Source organism: Pseudorca crassidens, chromosome 21 (assembly GCF_039906515.1).
Source record: "Pseudorca crassidens isolate mPseCra1 chromosome 21, mPseCra1.hap1, whole genome shotgun sequence".
NCBI classification, from domain to species: Eukaryota; Metazoa; Chordata; class Mammalia; order Artiodactyla; family Delphinidae; genus Pseudorca; species Pseudorca crassidens.
This window is the reverse complement of record NC_090316.1, coordinates 25,708,185-25,726,060: the sequence shown is the minus strand read 5'-3', so window position 1 is coordinate 25,726,060 and position 17,876 is coordinate 25,708,185. Positions and strand designations below refer to the sequence as shown.

The 17,876-nt window shown below is 46.5% G+C and overlaps 1 protein-coding gene across 1 annotated transcript in view; it reads left to right on the top strand.

Annotated features, from left to right (window-relative positions):
• Window positions 1-5,291: 5,291 nt before the first annotated feature.
• Window positions 5,292-17,876, top strand: part of STOX2 (storkhead box 2) — a 209,530-nt gene continuing 196,945 nt past the window's right edge. Inside the window, exon 1 of the mRNA XM_067721776.1 lies at window positions 5,292-5,437. The gene's annotated coding sequence lies outside the window, so the exon portion shown is untranslated. The remainder of the gene's footprint in view (window positions 5,438-17,876) is intronic.

Below are 17,876 nucleotides of genomic sequence, written 5' to 3'. Positions count from 1 at the left end.
TTCCACATTTGGTGTCTGCTGGGGCTAGAATGTCTCCTTCACTCATGTGTCGGTGCCTGAGCTGGGCTGGTAAGAACGACTGGGAGTTGGCCAGCACTACTCTCTCTCCACACCCTCTCCTTGTGGCTTGAGCTTCCTCACAACATGATGATCTCAGCGTAGCTGTACTTGTTACAAGGCGGCTGCTTCCAAGAAGCAGAAGTGAGAACGAAGAAGCTAATCAGTCTATTCCCAGAACTGGCACAGCATCAATTCCGCTCTACTCTATAGGTCAAAGCAATCACGGGGCCTGACCAGAGTCAAGGGGGTAGCGAGAGAGACTGCTACCTCCTGATGGGGGAGTCACACTACCGAAATGGGTCACATTACGGAAACGCACAAACGTGGGAAGTGTTGCGGCAGCCATCTTTCAAAAACACCATCTGCCACAAACAGAAATTTCAAACTGAGGGCCCTTAGGCTGGAAGGCACATCCCTGAGTGATGACTGTCTGAGAGTCTGTTATATCCTGGTGGGACAACCAGCAACTGATAAGCTTGGGCCAGAGTAGGTTTAGCAAAGCCCTCTTTCCCTGCAGGAATGGCAGGCAGTTGACGGCAGGCAGTGGGGAGAAGGGCTGATAAAGAATTTCATTCACAGTGCTCTTTCATTCTGCACAACATCCCGCTTGACCTTGAACTTCACTATGGAGAAAACTGAGGGGCTTCCCTGGTGGCGCGGTGGTTGAGAGTCCGCCTGCCGATGCAGGGGACGCGGGTTCCTGCCCCGGTCCGGGAAGATCCCACATGCCGCGGAGCGGCTGGGCCCGTGAGCCATGGCCGCTGAGCCTGCGCGTCTGGAGCCTGTGCTCCACAACGGGAGAGGCCACAGCAGTGAGAAGGCCCGCGTACCGCAAAAAATAAAATAAAATAAAATAAAAACTGAGGCAACTGTTCTCCCCAGGGGGTTTGAGGGTTTCTTATTTGATGAGCTACCCAAGAAGTTCTTCCTGAACGTTTTCAAGTGAATTGGCGCAATAATCCCTTCTGAGTGAAGTAATCCTAGTTTATCTTGCAGGTTCTCAGTTCCTTTGGAGGCTGCAGTGCAGGCTGAGGAAACCTGGGTTCTGGAGTCATAAGTCTGGTTCAAATTTTCGGTTTATCAACTAGTAGTTGTGTGATCTTGGCCAAATTACTTAACATCTGTGAACTTCGTTTTCTCATTGGAAAAATTAGAATAATAATTGTTCCTTCTCATTGAGTTTTGCAAAAATAAGGCATTTGATAAATGTTAAATACTTTTCCTTGGAAAATAACCAGGAAATCTTACCAGTACTTGGGTCAATATAAAGGTCTTGGATACTGAACCTAGGGAAGGAAATAGTTCCTTGCCAAGAAACATTTGCACCTTCTTTCGTGATGATACACGCAAGTGCCTCACTGAAGGGGATAAAAGACAGAGTACAACTTTTCCAGTGACATCAGAAGTGTGGCCTATGCAGCCTTGGCAAGATAGGCTACTTCTCGTCCTTTGGGCAGAAGTAAATGCCCATCTCCTCCTAGAGACCCCAGTATCCTATCTAATGTAGGTCCTCCTGTTTCTTTTTTCTTTTTTGTGGTACGCGGGCCTCTCACCGTTGTGGCCTCTCCCATTGCGGAGCACAGGCTCCGGACACCCAGGCTCAGTGGCCATGGCTCACGGGCCCAGCCACTCCGCGGCATGTGGGATCTTCCCGGACCGGGGCACGAACCCATGTTCCCTGCACCGGCAGGCGGGCTCTCAACGACTGCGCCACCAGGGAAGCCCCCTCCTGTTTCTTTCTGACACTGCTCTGTTCGACACTTTCAAGGCGTGCATCTCATGCTATAATTACACTTACAGTTGTTTACTTGGTCATTGCTCCCTCTACATCTTTTTATTTTTCCTTGACTGGTTTTATTATTTAGCTTCTGAAGGATTGCCCAATGCATCCCTGTCCTAGCTTCCTGCTGCTGCAGCCGCTGAAGACTGGGGGCTGCAAGAAGAGAGACTGTGGGTGGGTGCGGAAGCAAAGAGAGGGAAAGATCGAGGAAGAAAAGAAAGCTATATTTACAGGCAAATTTTGGTGAAACTGACATGGAGTAGAAACATGCGTGACCCTGAGTCCATGCATGGAGGGTACTGTGGGCCAACTGGGAACTGAGGGTTATTGAAAAGTGTAGTAAAATGCTAATACTTGGGGAATCTGGGTGAAGATATTCAATACATGGGTATTCTTTGCACTACTCTTGCAACTCTTCACTAGGTCTGAAATTATGTCATAATACAAAAATTTAAAAAATTGCTAGGTAAAAAAAAAATGTCACAAGTATATCTTTCCTTCTTCCATTTTTCCAGCCACTACCACTTCCTCTCTTCCTGAGGCCCAGGCACTAAGGGAGGGCGAAGAATGTTGCGTCACTGGTGCCAAATTGAGGCTTAGTGCTAAAGCACTAAAAGCCCAGCAAGAAATGATCAGGTCTCACCACTCCGCGGGTGCCTGGGAGATTCCAAGGGCAGGATGCGTTCATACGACCATGGCTGCCTCCCTCATGTCAAGTCCAGTCCTTGGCTTTCTAAGGCCTGAGGAGCCCCTGGCTTCTGTGACTAGTGGCAGCACACATTCTCATGCTGACTGCACATTTTATCATTTGAGGCGACTTCTCAAACATGTCCTTCCTTGATGCTCTCTCCGGTCCAGAGACGTGGGCTTGAGTGGGGCTTTATCAACTCCCATTTTGCAAATGGGAGGAACTGGGGTTCAGTGAGTTGTCCAAGGACACCTTCAGTAAGATTAAAACCCAGGTCTTCGGACTTGGGTTTAGTAACTTTTTCATGGTAATAGAATCCCAGGATGCCAGCAGCAAACACTTCAGCGATCCCTCCCACCACGTAACATTTTTTTTAGTTCAAAGGTTTTCAAAGTATGGTCCAGGACCAGCAGCAGCAGCAGAGAATTTGTTTGAAAGAAAAAGTATTAGGTTCCACAGCAGGCCTACGGAATCAGAGACCCACATCCAGATACCTATGTTTTGACAAAAGCTGCAGGTGGAGCTTCCCTGGTGGCGTAGTGGATGAGAGTCCGCCTGCCGATGCAGGGGACGCGGGTTCGTGCCCCGGTCTGGGAGGATCCCACATGCCCCGGAGCGCCTGGGCCCGTGAGCCATGGCCGCTGAGCCTGCGTATCCGGAGCCTGTGCTCCGTAACGGGAGAGGCCACAACAGTGAGAGGCCCGCGTACTGGGGGAAAAAAAAAAAAAAAAAAAAGCTGCAGGTGACTCTGAAACACCAAAGGCTGAGAAACCCTCCTCTAGGGAAATGTAGCATGAAGCCTTGGCGTTAATTAATTAGGGCTCTAAATATACAATTAAACTTTCTCAATGAAAAATAAGCCAAACAGAGTTTGTATACAAAGAAGCTTAACGAAGTGGGGTTTTTTGGTTTGTTTCTTGTTTTCTTTTTTTTAAAAGCATGATCATTACCTTTCCTGGTAAATTTCCGTATCCTCTTCCTAAACGGAGGGTTGGGTAGGTAACGCTGGGAATGACTAGGTTTCTTCTATCTCAGGCCCACAGTACGTGATGGAGATACGGGAGGAGAGTTCCACGAGAGCGTGGGAGGAGGACGGATGACAACTTTTCGTGGTTGACTAAGTTTTTAAAAAAGCCACTTCCAAGGGCACATCAACCAGTCAGCGAAGCCACTTGTTCCAGCAGGAGGTGGGAGGCGAGGGCGGAGTGGAGCGTGGGGAGGAGCGACACTCACCGCTCCGGACTCGGTGCCTTCCATGTGTCGCCGTGCGTCCCTGGCCCCGCCACCTAAACTCACACCCCGCCCCCGCCCAGGGCATCCGCACCCCGTCGACCACCTCCCGCAGCGGACTTTGGGGGATTCCTCCGGCCGAGTCCAGCCAGGAGGGTTCCCCGGACTCGGCGCGAACTGCCCGCCCCCTCCGGCGTCTCCGCCCCCCGCCGGGGCCGCCGGGCGCCGAGGGAGGCGAGGGTGCAGCGGCTGGAAAATGAGTGGTGCAGGGAGGGTGGCCTGGAGCTGCAGGTAATGCGCGCCAGCCGTCGGCCCGAGCGGGCTCCGCACGCCCTCCCCTCCCTCGCGTGGTGACCTGCTGCGTCCGCCGGCAGGCTGCGCGCAGGGGCTGCGCGGGGGCGTCCCCGGCATCTGGGCGCGGGATGTCTGGGGAAGCGGCCGGCCCGGGGGTGGGCACTAACGCTCTTCGTTTGTCGCGCAGCGCACTTCGCGCTGCTGTTCCCGGGAGCGGCGGGAGGCGGCGGCTGCGGTGAGCGGGGTCGCGCGCGGACGCCGGATGCCTCCGAAGATGGAGAAGTTTCTGCAAATTGCGCCTCACTCTCTGGCCATCGTCCTGGGCCCCGCCGAGGGGCCGGCGGGGGAGAGGTCCGAGGCCGCCCGGCCCGCCTCCCCGGCCCAGCCCCGGCAGCTCGCCCGGCACCACATCGGCTACGAGATCTTCGCCGACTTCAAAGCCGAGAACATGCAGCACTTCTGGAACAAGAAGGTCACGGCCGCGGTGGCCGAGACGTTCTTCCTGGGCTGGATCGACGAGCAGGTCCTGCTAATCCAGGGCAAGGAGGAGCATCTGGAGGCGCTGCGCGAGGGCTGGTCGCGCCGGGCGCTGCGGCCGCCCTCGGGCTTCCACATCCGCTGCCTGGGTGAGTCCGGCCGCCGCCCGCCCTGTCCCGTCTTGTCGAGCCGCGGGAACCCCCCCATCCCCCCCATTCCCCCCCGCTGCCCCGCCCGAGCCGGCGCGCTGGCCCCGCTCCCCCCGGGCGCCCGCGCCTCTCTCCACCCCCGCGCCGCGCCCGGGGAGGGGCCGGCAGCCTGGGCGAGTGCTGGACTGGGGAGCTTCCTGGCACCTAAACCGCGGATCTGTACCTTGGCGAGCACGCCGCCTCTGGCCAGCTGGCGGGAGCCTCCCCGGCTGCCCCGGCGTGGCTGTGCCTGCGGCCTGCCGGGTGGGCGGCGGCGCGGGAGACTCGGCGGGGCCGCGGCCGCTTCGGGTCTGCGGGTCTCACCTTCTGAGCTCGGCTGGGGCCGGGGGCGCGTGTGCGGACGCGGGAGAAGTGGAGAGACAGCGCTCAGGTAGCTTCGGGTGGCAGCGGGCTCGGCCGCGGGAGGCGGCGGCGAGCGGGCCAGGTGCGCGGGCGCCCCCGGCGCGTGCTTTCCTGGGGCGGCGACCCGGCCCGGCCGCGTTTGCCTCGGGAGACGCGTCCCTCCGCCCCCTCCGTGTGGGTTGACTCTTAAGCGCCGCTGTGTCCTTGCAAGACTGAGCTGTAGGTTTCGTTGCCGCCAGTACATGTTTCTTCAAGTCATTTTGTGAGTTTGAAGGAAGGAAGGGATACGAGGAGGACAGTGGAAAGCCTGATCCTCAGCAAAAGAGAAAACCGTGTCCGGGCAAGAGAGCCCGAAAGGTGATATTCGCTGCCGCACTTCCAGTGCTGTCTCGACCTGCTGTTTTGTTTTGTTTTGTTTTTAATTGCATTACTTCATATGCATTTTTCTTAATCCAGTTTGCATCTCCTTTAGACTTTACTTTTTAGTTTTGTACTTTGGGCTCGGTGGCTCAAGGCGTATATAGTAAAGAGTAATGTTTTGTGAAACGATTTGAGGAAAGAAAGCGTTCTTTCTAGTCCCACGGTTTAGAAATTCTTTCGTGACATTTTGGGAAGAGGTCAAAAGTTCAAACGCTAAAAGACTGAAGAGCCGCCTTTTTCGTTCGCCAGGGTTGTTAGGCTACCTTCCGCCGAAGGAATAGCTTTTACCTGCTAAAGTGCCTTCCTCTATACATATGGCAAATTTATAGCATCTTTTTTGTTTTGTTGTGTTTTGTCTATTTTCACATAGCAGAAATCTTCCTTTATAAAGCTTCCTTTAAATCGAGTAGATAACAAACTAGTAAAGCTTGAATCTTGTATGTTTTATAACCTGTGCTGAATTTCAGAAGGTGTCTTAACTTTCTTTTTTGACGTTAGCAAAAACCTCAGTGGAGTCCCTGTAATTAAGCTGCCTTAGTAAAGGGTCAAGATCTGCTCTCCTACTGTAGAACTGCAACACACTAGGAAGTAAGAATATATGTAATCACTTGTATGCACTGTAGAGATTGCATTTTAATAGTTTTAAACTTGACTTCATGATTATTTTTTACTTTTCATTTTGGAAAATTTAAGCAATTTGCAAAACTCGTACGGGGGTTCCCCTCCCCACCCTTGTTTGCGAGGTTAAGAGGTTAGGATTCCAAGACCCGGAGTGGATGCCTGAAACCCCGGATGAACCCTTGTATATACTGTTTTTTCCCTATACCTCCATACTTATGATGAAATTTAATGTTAAAATTAGGCACAGTAAGAGAATATCTGAATTGCTAGCATCATTACTCTTGCACTTTGGAGCCATTGTTAAGTAAAGTAATGGTTACTTGAACACAAACACTGCGATACCACCCCTGTTGAAGTGATGCTGGCCAGGCGGCTGCTAAGTGACTAATGGGCAGGCAGGGAGCCTACACGGCACGGATTCGCTGGGCAAAGGGATGATTCACACCCCAGGACGGGGTAGGATGGGGAGAGAGTTCATGAAGCTACTCAGAATGGCACCCAATTTAAAATGTATGAATTGTTTATTTCTGGAATTTTCTATTTAATATTTTGGGACCTCAGGGGACTGCAGGTAACTGAAACAGCAACTGCGGAAGCAAAACCACAGATAAGGGGGCTGTCCTGTATAATCAAAAATACTATATTGAATCCCCATGAATCCATCATCTAACTTCAAAATTTATCAGCACATGGACAATCTTACTCCATCTATAAATCTCCCCCACCATTTGAAATCCCAGACATTGTAGCAATAGATTTGTAAATATTTCAGTAGTTCATATATTTTTTTCATTTTAGCAGAATGTGTGAACTTATAGGAATTGGCGATCTGTCATATTAAGCAAGGAGAACTATTTTGGCAGTTTTAAAGGTTCGAGGTTGCTGTAGTTGATTGACTATTGCCTGTTGCCTTGGCAGCTTGAACTGTCTCAGGCTGACGGGCAGCTGGTGGGTTTAGCAGCTGCACTGGCTCAGCCCTTAACTCAGTACCGTGATGACAAGCAAGGGGACTACCTCCTGAAACCAGCATCAGATAGAGGAGCATGGGTGATGCCTTCTGGGATCCAAGTGGTTAACCTTTCTGAACTGTCTTGGGGGTTCAGAATTCCTCAGAATTCTGGTTTTGCTCAGTAATAATGGTAAAATGCTGAATTGTGTGCGACAGTTTATCTCCTATAAAAATTCTCTTAGGGAACCTCAGTGTCTGCTGCAAAGCTTCCTAATTTTTTGTTGCAAGATCTTTTATGGAGCCTTGAAACTCCGAAGTCTGGGAGCCCCTGATGACTGGCTCACAACCTTTTATTCCAAGTCACAATATATGTGTGGACAAGTTCACGCGCTCAAAAATACAGGAAACAAACTCCAAACCACGAAGATGTACTCAGAGGGAGCCTAGCTGTAAATCTGTAAAGACTGAGCGCCACTATCTTAGGAATCCCTTGACTCCATCTAATTTATATACGCAAAAGCAGGAGCTGATCACTGTCTGTGGGACTTTATCATTAGTAATGCATTTCTTGCAGGATAACTTTCAACTGATCCCTCCGACTGTGCTACCTATATTATCAGTTACTTTCATGTAGTTTTGTGATTTTCCCTAATTATTTCGTGGGTGTAAAACAGCCACAAAACCAGACACATAGATGAGCATTACAGAAGGCATTATATTTCCTCTTGTCGAACCTGAATTAAATTCATCAGTCACAAGTAGTCCTCTTAAATAACTGGTAGGCAAATGCCAGTTTACATTTTATTATACTTATGGTAAATAAGTATTCACGAAATTTGCTTGTTTTCCAGGTGGTCTCTGAGAGCCCATCTTGGAGCGTGGTAATAAAATTGTTCTGTTAGATCCTCCCAGTGAGGAAAAGGGAGGAATGGCTTTGCTCCATCTTGAGTTCCCGTTCTCCTGTGTGTACGCGCGTGTGCATGTGCGTGTGCGTGCGTGTGTGTGTGTGTGTGTATTAACCCACCCCGGAGTGGAGAGAGAGGGGTGGACAAGAGGTCTGCCCAGACCCCCTTTTCTGGCTGTGCCCCAGCGCAATTGAGGCAAGCTTACACTTTTACAGCAGGATTGAAAACAAGTTAGTGTTTTGCTTTGTAACTTGAAACATGCGTCTTGAAGTTGCCAGCAATCCAGATTACTTTTGCCTGTAATTCCAAAAGTATGTGGTTCTAACCACACACATTTCAGGTGGGGATTGGACAAGGAGGAGATGATTATGGATCCAACAAGAAGCAGGGAATTAAGCAACTCAAAGGAAAAATAGTTTTGACTTGGGATATTCAAATCCACTGCTTAGAAATGACCTGCTAGCATATTTCAATCCACTACTTAGAAATGACCTACTCTGGGCATGTAGAAAAAATAGTTCAGGCATTTTCTTTCCAGGACCCTCAAAAGGGATATGTGTGTGCAGGAAACTAGGAATGTTTTAAAATTGTGCTGTGTATTCTGATTAAACTCTAAATTAAACTCCATACGTGTTCATTGAGTGCCCGCTAGTGCCAGGCTCTGTGTCCCTCCCGCGATTATAAAGATTGATGAGGCACTCAGGCTTTTCGGAGATGCTGACGCAAGAACTGAGAGCGCGAGGAGGGGGTACTCCTGCCTGGTGGGCTGGGAGGGGGGTTCCCAGCAGAGAGGATTGCGCTAAGCCTTGTGCAGATGCCGGCCGCCAGGGCTTCCTCCAGAACGGGAGTGCTTTCCCACCGGGGCAGGACGGCGTTGGGGAGGTCCTGACACGTTTGGGAACTGGCTGGCTGGGGCTGGGGTGGGCAGTGGTGCGATAAGACAGTGGGAAGGGAAGCTTGGGCCACAGGTGATGACTGGGAAGCCCTGGTAGCTTTTGAGCAGGGGGAGGGGTGACACAGTTTGATCTTAGGTAGAATGAGAATTCTGGGGCCGGTGAGGGCACTGGATGGGACTGGGAGGGGGTTGGACGCAGTTGCACCAGCTAAAGGTCTATTGAAAGCGTCGTGGGGAGAGATGGTGGGTGCTGTGTGAGTGCATTTGTTCTCTTATGGTACCTTCCCATGGTCAAGGCTCTGCGTGCTACGGAAGGTATCACGTTAGCCTGCTTGAGTCTAGAGGGCCTTCCAGTCCCAGCCCCACACCCAGAGGCCCTTGAGCAGAGCCTAGATGCTCCTCCCTCCTGGGGCTTCTGGGGTTTCCCCACCCGCCAGCCTTATCCAGATCCGGCAATCTCCACAGATTCTCCTAATTTCGGATCTCAGGGAGCATGGCTCAGTGTCTCTGTCTTCTCCAGTGACTCTTTATACTTTCCCCATTTATCCTTAGATATTAACAGAGGACCAAACATGCTTTTTAGGCTTTAAATCAGGACTTATGTTTTAAATTAGAAAAATTTTTAGCCGGAGTATCCCTGAAACTCACATAATATTATATGTCAGCTATATGTCAATAAAAAGAAAATTGTTTATAACATATGGGCATCAAGCCTTTATTCTATTCCAACATCTTTATTGGTTTTCTCAGAAAGTTGCTCTCTTAAAGTGGTTTCTCCAAGTAGTAAATTTTTAAGACAATTGTTTTAAAAATGTATACTCCAAAAGAATTTGTATATATCCCAACCAAAAGTTGACTCATTTAAGTCAACTTAAAATTGAATAAGTGTCCTAAGCTCATGGCTGGGATTGCCTCATGAGTGTTGTAAAGATTTTGGAATTGGAGATACTGAGTCATTCAACAATAGGAGAACCTTCTGTCTTCTAGGATTTGTTCTGGGAACTGAAGTGGAGAACAAGTCAGACACAGCCCTTGTACTTTTGCAGATTCCGTTCTAGGGGGTGCAACAGACATCTCAGAAATTAAGCAAAGAAATTAGAATTTCAGAGAGTTTTAAGTTCTGTAAAAATTGAGCAGGTGATAGAGAGTGACGAGAAGATATGAGACGATAGCTAACACTTACTGATCGTTTACTATTTCCTAAGTGCTATCTTTTTGTTAACCAACCTTTAAAACTATTTAGGTATCATTATTTTACCCATTTTGCAAATGGAGACATTGTGGAACAGAGTGACAAGTACTTCTCCAAAGGTACCTAGTTAGTAAGCTAGAGAGAGGGGGTCTGGACCCAGGCAGCGTTATTTTTGTTTGCGTGTTTCTTTTTTGTCATACAGATAGGATTCAAGTTCAGGTTGTCCTGGCCAAAATTTCCTTCCCAGCCCCCAGTACATACAACCTCCCAACAGTTTAGGGTGCCAGGTAGCCCAATGGCAGCCGGTTTGCTTGGAGGAGGCTGGGTTCTTCTTTTCCATTAGATAACACAAAGAAAAAGGGAAACCAGTGCTGGGTCCAGGATGCCGCCTGAGACCATCCTGCTTGAGCTTCCTTTAGGCCAAACAGGTCGGTCCATTGCTTTGTGTGGTTTAATAATCTTTCTGCAGGGCTTTCTCACAGGAGGGCGGATTCTTCATTTTCTGCCCCAAAGCCACATTCCCTGCCAGTGCTTTGAGTGACAGCTCTATAATGCCCCTTGTTTCGTGTAGCACCTGACTGATGGATGAGCTGTCGGCCAACAGTGGAGGAGCAGATGAAAATCAGCTTGAACGCTGGAGGAACAGAAAGGAAAGCCCGTGAGGCTGGGGCTTGTTAAGCCAGCCGGAGAATGGAAGGTGTGGCAGGAGGTGAGGTCAGAGGGGCTGGCCAGCTCCAGGCCACGTGGAGCCTCCTGGAGTTTTATTCTGTGCTGACAAGGCATCAGGCATCCAGTAAACATAGAGCACTGGGCTGGGGTCTGTAGAATGTCCAGAAAATCGTCAGACGTGGGCCTCCCTCCTAGAGAAGCTTACCTCTCATATTAAAATCTCAGGGTTAAGGTTACACAGTGAACAGGGATGCATCTCAAGTTTTGTTCATTTCTAGCTAGTCATAAAGATATTTTTATGAATTACCTCACTGTGGCTCAAAGAAATTTTCAGTAAAGGTGTGTCAGTTTCATCGTAGTAAAGCGTTTAGAATGAACTTCTGAGACTCAAGGCCTTGTTGTGATAACTGAGAGGCTTTATCTATTTCACCTCTTAACTGCTGAATGCTGGTCTTGAGCATATATTTCCGTCTTGCATTAAGAAGTGAATTTACAGGTTATCCCAAGTTCTTTTCAAAGGGGCATAAAACTGAAAGGCCCATCTGTGTTTCTTGTGCTGGAGTGAGGGCCCTCAGGTGCTTTCTGTTCCTGAGGTCACCACACATTTAGGGGTAAAAAACCCAGAGAGGTTTGTTGTATCCAAAGTACTTGCTACAAATAATTTCAAATGTTTCATTCTGCTTAAAATATCCCACACAAAGATGTGTGCTCACCTTCAAAATCGAATTTTCAGGTGTGGGGTGGGTTTTAACATGGTCACTTGGATTGTACTTGTATCATTAGTCTGCTCACTCCACATGGGTAGAAACACGTTTTGAACGCCTCCATTCTGTATCATAGCTGTAGACTTAATATAATCACAGGCATTCCTTAATTGGTGGGAACTAATTATCTGATGTATCGTTTATCTCAATGAGGAGGTTACACAGATGTATTGATAGAGTACAAGCTATCAATACAAGAATATAATCTATTAGTATATATTATATATGCGCACACATTTATCCTTGAGAAGGTCCATGCCAAGAGCTTTGTAGTAAACTTAAGTCACACTGGCGTTGGAGGATGCGGCTTTTGATATTTTGATATCAGTCTCTCTTGATAGAGAAGAGTAAACTTGGACACTGTCAAGGGTCAGGTATCGCTTTTTTTTTTTTTTTTGCGGTACGCGGGCCTCTCACTGTCGTGGCCTCTCCCGTTGCGGAGCACAGGCTCTGGATGCGCAGGCTCAGCGGCCATGGCTCACGGGCCCAGCCACTCTGCGGCATGTGGGATCTTCCCGGACTGGGGCACGAACCCGTGTCTCCTGCATCGGCAGGTGGACTCTCAACCACTGCGCCACCAGGGAAGCCTAAGGGTCAGGAATCTCTTTAAAGAATTTGACAAATGATTTGGATAAAGAGGTAAAGGGATTCATCAGAGTCTTGGGGGTGAAGGCCTCCTAGGGGCCAGACCCGAGTAATGTGAAAGGCCACAGGATGGTGGTGGCCACCACGTGGAACGGCCCCAGGGCTTGAGATGTTCTTGTGCTGTTAACGCGATGGAAGCACACCTCCGTGCTGGCGATTCTACTCTTCAGGCTCAAACACACACAGTAAAATTCTTCCATTTTCTCAATTTCTTGTGAAGGTCCTATAATAGAATTTTCTATAACGAGAGCCCATCTGTCGATGTAAAATGACGTGTTTCTGAAACCGGGATGTCACCTCCTCCTTCCCAATACCAAACACGTGGGGAGCCTCTAAAGCCCCCGGTCTGCATGGATGCTGGCTGATGAATAGTACGTCCAAAATAACCTCCTCCTCATGAATCTGTGGGTCCCCGGCGGTCCCCAAAGGCATCCCAGCGTCTCTAAGCGGTGGGCTCAGTCTGGCGGGACTGCACCTTATTACCACCTGAGATCGCTGCAGACTTTAAGATGAGCACGCCGGTGCTCAGAGGGTGCTGCTGGAAGATGACTGTGGCTGCATCCTCTCTTAGCATTTCCTTCCATCACTGCCACCCTTCCCCCAGTGCTGTGTCAGACACCCTCCTCCCCATGTTGTCTACTTTCCCTCTCGGGTTTGGGCAATTTTTCCCTTTAAATCTTGCAACAGAAGATGATGATTTCATCTCTGCCCTTCTGCTTCTAAGTAAAGTCCTCCCCGCCCTGAATTTTTTAGAAACTGAAGTTCTCCTTATGTGTCCATTTCCACGACACTGGAGCTCAGCACCTGCTCTTCTAAGGAACGTTATCTTCAGAAATTCCAGGCTACACACACCTTTGGAAGTGACCTTCATGAGTCCAAGATAGTGTCCAATGACACTTTCATTCTGAAAAAGAGGGGAGAACCTTCTACATGTTTAATGCCTTAGAGGGGATTGATTTTCAAAACAAGATTTTATTTATTTACAGATATTCCCAAACCTGTGGCTCTTGCCCCTTTAGGCTGCTTTGTGCTCTTGGGAAGGTCCTGCAGTTCCCAGCCACCTGTCAGCCGAGGCTGCCCACAGCCTGGCCTGAGGCTGGAAGTGTTTGCAGCCACTCCTGCATGATTCCCATTTCCTCCCCTCTTTGAATTCTCTCTTTCTCTCTTTATTTTAATAGAATAGCTGGGCAAGTGTCCATATCTTTATTGGTTTTTTTTTTTAGTATTTATTTTTATTTATTTATTTTTATTTTTAGGCTGTGCCAGGTCTTACTTGCAGCATGTGGGCTTCTTAATTGTGGCATGTGGACTCTTAGTTGTGGCATGCATATGGGATCTAGTCCCCTGACCACGGATTGAATCCGGGCCCCCTGTATTGGGAGCGCAGAGTCTTACCTACTGGACCACCAGGGAAGTGGTCTCTTTGAAGTCTTAAATGACTTAAAGTGACACCTTCTCAAGGCGGCAGTTGTGCTTTATCCACACGGTCACAGACCCACCAACCCTCCAGCTCAATGACTTAATACTTCTGCTTGTCTGGCCGGGGCCCCTGTGGGTGGGTTGAGCCGGGAGGCTGTGCCTCGGCGAGTTGAGATGGACCTTGTGGGAAACGGAAGGGGAAACGACAGGAGGGTGGGAGGATACAAGTCCATGACTGCACGTGAAAAATGGCAACTGGATACAGAAGAAGAGAAATAAAGGGTGCCTGCTTTATGTGAGGTGCAGGACGATTTCAAGTTGGAAAGAGTCTTGCCAGGAATCAGGTCCTCTTCTCGGCAGTTTGATGTACCTGTCAGACAGCGCTGGGGGTCGGGGCTGAGCTCTCTGCATTTTTTCTGCCCATCCTAACAAGGCTAGGAGGAGCGTTACAGGATCTGATCTGTGGTCCTGCAGGAGAGGGGTTTTCTCCCTGCCGTGTGGAAAGATCTGTCCAGTCTGGACAGTTCACGTTAGCTTCTTTATCTCTGCTTCTGGCCAAAAACCAGACACTTCTGGACTCCTCCAGAGGAGAGGAAAGGATGACACGGTTCAGTGAACACTGCCATCCTTCTGGAAAGAAATTCCAACTCTTTTTTTCATTGATTATAGTCATGCATGTGCCATAGTCTCATTCTGTTGTCACCATTTGCCCAGATCCTCAAACCGTCTTCTTCCAAGACCACCTCTTTCCCTCTAGGTTCTTATGGCTTGTCCTTCCCCCCTTGGTTCATTCTGTTTGGGTCTTGATAATATCAGCTTGGGAAGACTTGGAAAGCCTGCTGACTTTGCAGTTAATACAGAATCGCAGGGGACATGAATGCTTCTTTTTGTTGTTGTTGTTATGGGAGACTTTCTAACCAGCATAATTGGTCTAGGTTGATCACTCTCCTTTCATCAGAGTCTGGTTATTAATTTGTAAAAAAAAAAAAAAAAGGCTTTAAGTTAGTAGACTGAAGCCCTAATGTAGAAAAATTAAATCAGTACTTTAGAAACCACATCTCTGAACGCGCGATGACGGTGGTTACTCTAGCATCTTTCTTCTACTCTTCCCTGTATTTTTAACATTTCCTCTTATACTAAAGAAGGAACATTCTAGAGGGCAGTCTTTATGCCATTTGCTCCTTCATTTTATTAAATGTTTACTGACTCTATTTCAGAGTTGGGGGAAGGGGTGAGTGGGGTAGGGAGAGGAGGAAAAAGAAGAATGAACTTTTATTAATGTTCACTGTAGGTCAGGAATTGTTCTAAGCACTTTAGTATATTGTCTCATTTAATCCTTACAGAGGTCATGCTAACATTCTACAGAAGAGGACACTGAGGTTCAGAGAGTAACCTTACATGAGCAAGAGATCTCATATTTCAGTCCAGCCATCTGACTCCAGAGTCGGAGCTGTTAGCCCTTTTAAAACTGCTTGTCATTTCTGCTGGACGAAGATTTTGACTTTGATCACGATCACTGATAATGTTTTCTTCTTGTACTGTAATTTCTTCTGAAGGTTAAACACAGTAGACTGATTTATATTATGATTTGTGGAGCTTGCTTAAAACACACAGCTTTATGTTACCAAACAAATGAAGCAGAGTGTTAAAGACAATACTGTGGTCTTGATATTTAAAATGCAGGATCAGCAGCTGGTTGCAGGATAGTGGCTGTGCCAGATGTTTATTCAAATGTTGCCAAACAGGAGCCTTAGAAAGTAATTGATACAATTTTTGCTACCAACTGAAGTATTCCTTTTTATAAAAATAAAGGGGCAGTGTAAAGTGTACTGAGAAAATTGTTTTAATGAGAAAATGGGATATGGTGCTATAAGGCAAATTCATCACATTGTTCTTCACTGTTTAATTTTTCTTCTTTTTTGAGGTTTCAGGATTAAATGTCATTTATGTTTTTACATTCTATGAGTAAGCAAATTATCAGCTCTATTTTACTGAATCTAATTTAAAGTCTTTGCTGATCTTAGTAAGGTGTTCCTATTTTCCTAGCCAGGTATTTTTATTTTCTGCATTAAAAGTTACATTAAGAGTGTTAATGTAACTCTTGAATTGTCCTAACTTAAAAAAAATTAATTTGGTGTGATAAAGTGTATTTCAATTACTTTTGGTTATGATGCTAGAAGAAGTTTTTCTTTTTTTAAGAAAATTAGCAAAGATATAGATTTTGGGGATGAAGTATTGGATAATATGATTTACACAGTCCACGTATGATTGTTAAAATATAAAGTCATGAAGGCTATAAAATTGCTGTTGAATACAGCTTTGGCTATATCCCATAAGTTTAGTATATAATATTCTCATTGCTGTGATCATCTCAGCAGTCTATAATTAGTATTTCGATTTCTCTTTGGCCTAGTAACTATTTTGGAGAAGTTTCTGTCTCTCCTTTTCCCCGTAGAAATTGTGAATTTTTTTAAAAAGTTGTCATTGATTTCTTACGCTATTTTGCAGTTGTCAGAGTGTCAACTCTGTAACATGTATTTTTTTCAAGTTTACTGACATTTTGTTACCTAATATAGAACAAGATCTATTTTTCATAGAAACTTGAAACAAGGAATTAAAAAAAATAACTTCTGTTATTAAATTTATATTATATTGTTTAACTCTTCTATGTTCTCATTTTTTGGTATGGTTTATTTGTCAGACTGTGATAAGTGTGCTAATGTCATCTTTCCAAAATTATGTGATTTCTTTCACTGTATTACAATAGCTTTAACTTTATGTATTTTGATATTTTGATATCCAACACATATCTTTACTATTGATTTTTGCCTTTTATATACATATAAGTATACATAGTTGTATATCTGTATAAATTATACATATTCATATAAATGTATGTACATTTATATAACATATAAGTACACACTAAACACAGAATCCTCTCTCATCCCTTTTACCTTGGAATCTTTTTCCAAAATTAATATTGCCGTCTCTGCTTTTTGCCTGTTATATCACTGCCACCTTTTTCTTTTTAATCTTTTGTATCTTTTTGTTTCAGTGTGTGTTTTATAAACAGGATATAGAGTTTGCATTTTAACCCAAAATGAAGAGTATTTGTCTTTTTAGGAATATTGAACCACTAAGTGTATTATAATAACTGATATGTTTGCTCTTGTTTGAAACTTTTATATTTCACATGGAAGGCCCTACAGTATCAGCTTTTTACAAATAATTTACGTTGAACCGAAGTAGCGTACCATTTTTACAAATGAGTTAAAGTTTGGTGCTTTGCTTTTGACCTTGTAACTAGAGCAATAGTTTGCAACCTGGTTATTCTATAGATAAGTGAACCCCAAATTGTCTACCACTGATCCTAAGGAGTGAAGCAGAGAGAGAGACAACCACAGCTGCTAACCTGCAGTTCCAGGAAGGAGCCAGCGTAGACCTAAGTTAGTAAAACATCCACTTCCTGACCTAGAAACCCCCTTTGGACAGTGTTGGGCTAGAGGCTGTGGAGGATGCTTCTGCTTGACCAGGTCTCAAAGGACAGGGAGGGTGCATGGGCAGCGGCACTCAGTTAGCACTTGGTCCTGTCCAAAACGTCCATAAGACATTTGGTCCATGCCCAAAGGTCCTTAATATTTGGTCCTGTCCAAAGCCATTTGTCATGGACCAAATATGCTCATGAAAGTTTTGGACAGGACCAAATGTCCTGCAAGGGTGGAGGCTACATCAATGTCATTTGGAAACTGGATTTTTTGTTTTGTTTTATTTTTGTCTGTCAGTTTATACTATGCAAGAGTCTTAGATCCCGGATCAAAAGCAGAAAGGTGAGGGATGTTGGCATTGCTGCTGAGTTAAACTGGCTCACAAAGCAAGCAGCATTCTCAGGCAATTCTAGAAAGAAGTTTTCAGATAGTACAAGCACCAGACTGTCCCTTTGGGTGACAGTTTTGGAAATTGTCACTCTCCCCTTGTGTTAAATCTTCCATCTCTTCCATGTGGAGGAGATTCATTTATGTTTGAAACTACTTATACCAAATCAAGGAATAAATAAAGACAAGAAAGAGAATAGAAGCTTCTTGTAACAGGGGCACATCTTCAGTTTGAGGAAGTCCGTGAAGACAGAATCAGATGGAAATTGCTGATGGCAATAACTCAGCAACATGTGACTAATTACTGTAGGAAAAAGGTTTAATTTGATGAATTTTTTTCCCTCCTCTTTCTTCTTTTAAAAATGAACACTTTATGGGAATTCCCTGGCGGTCCAGTGGTTAGGACTCTGCACTTTCACTGCCAGGGCCCAGGTTCAATCCC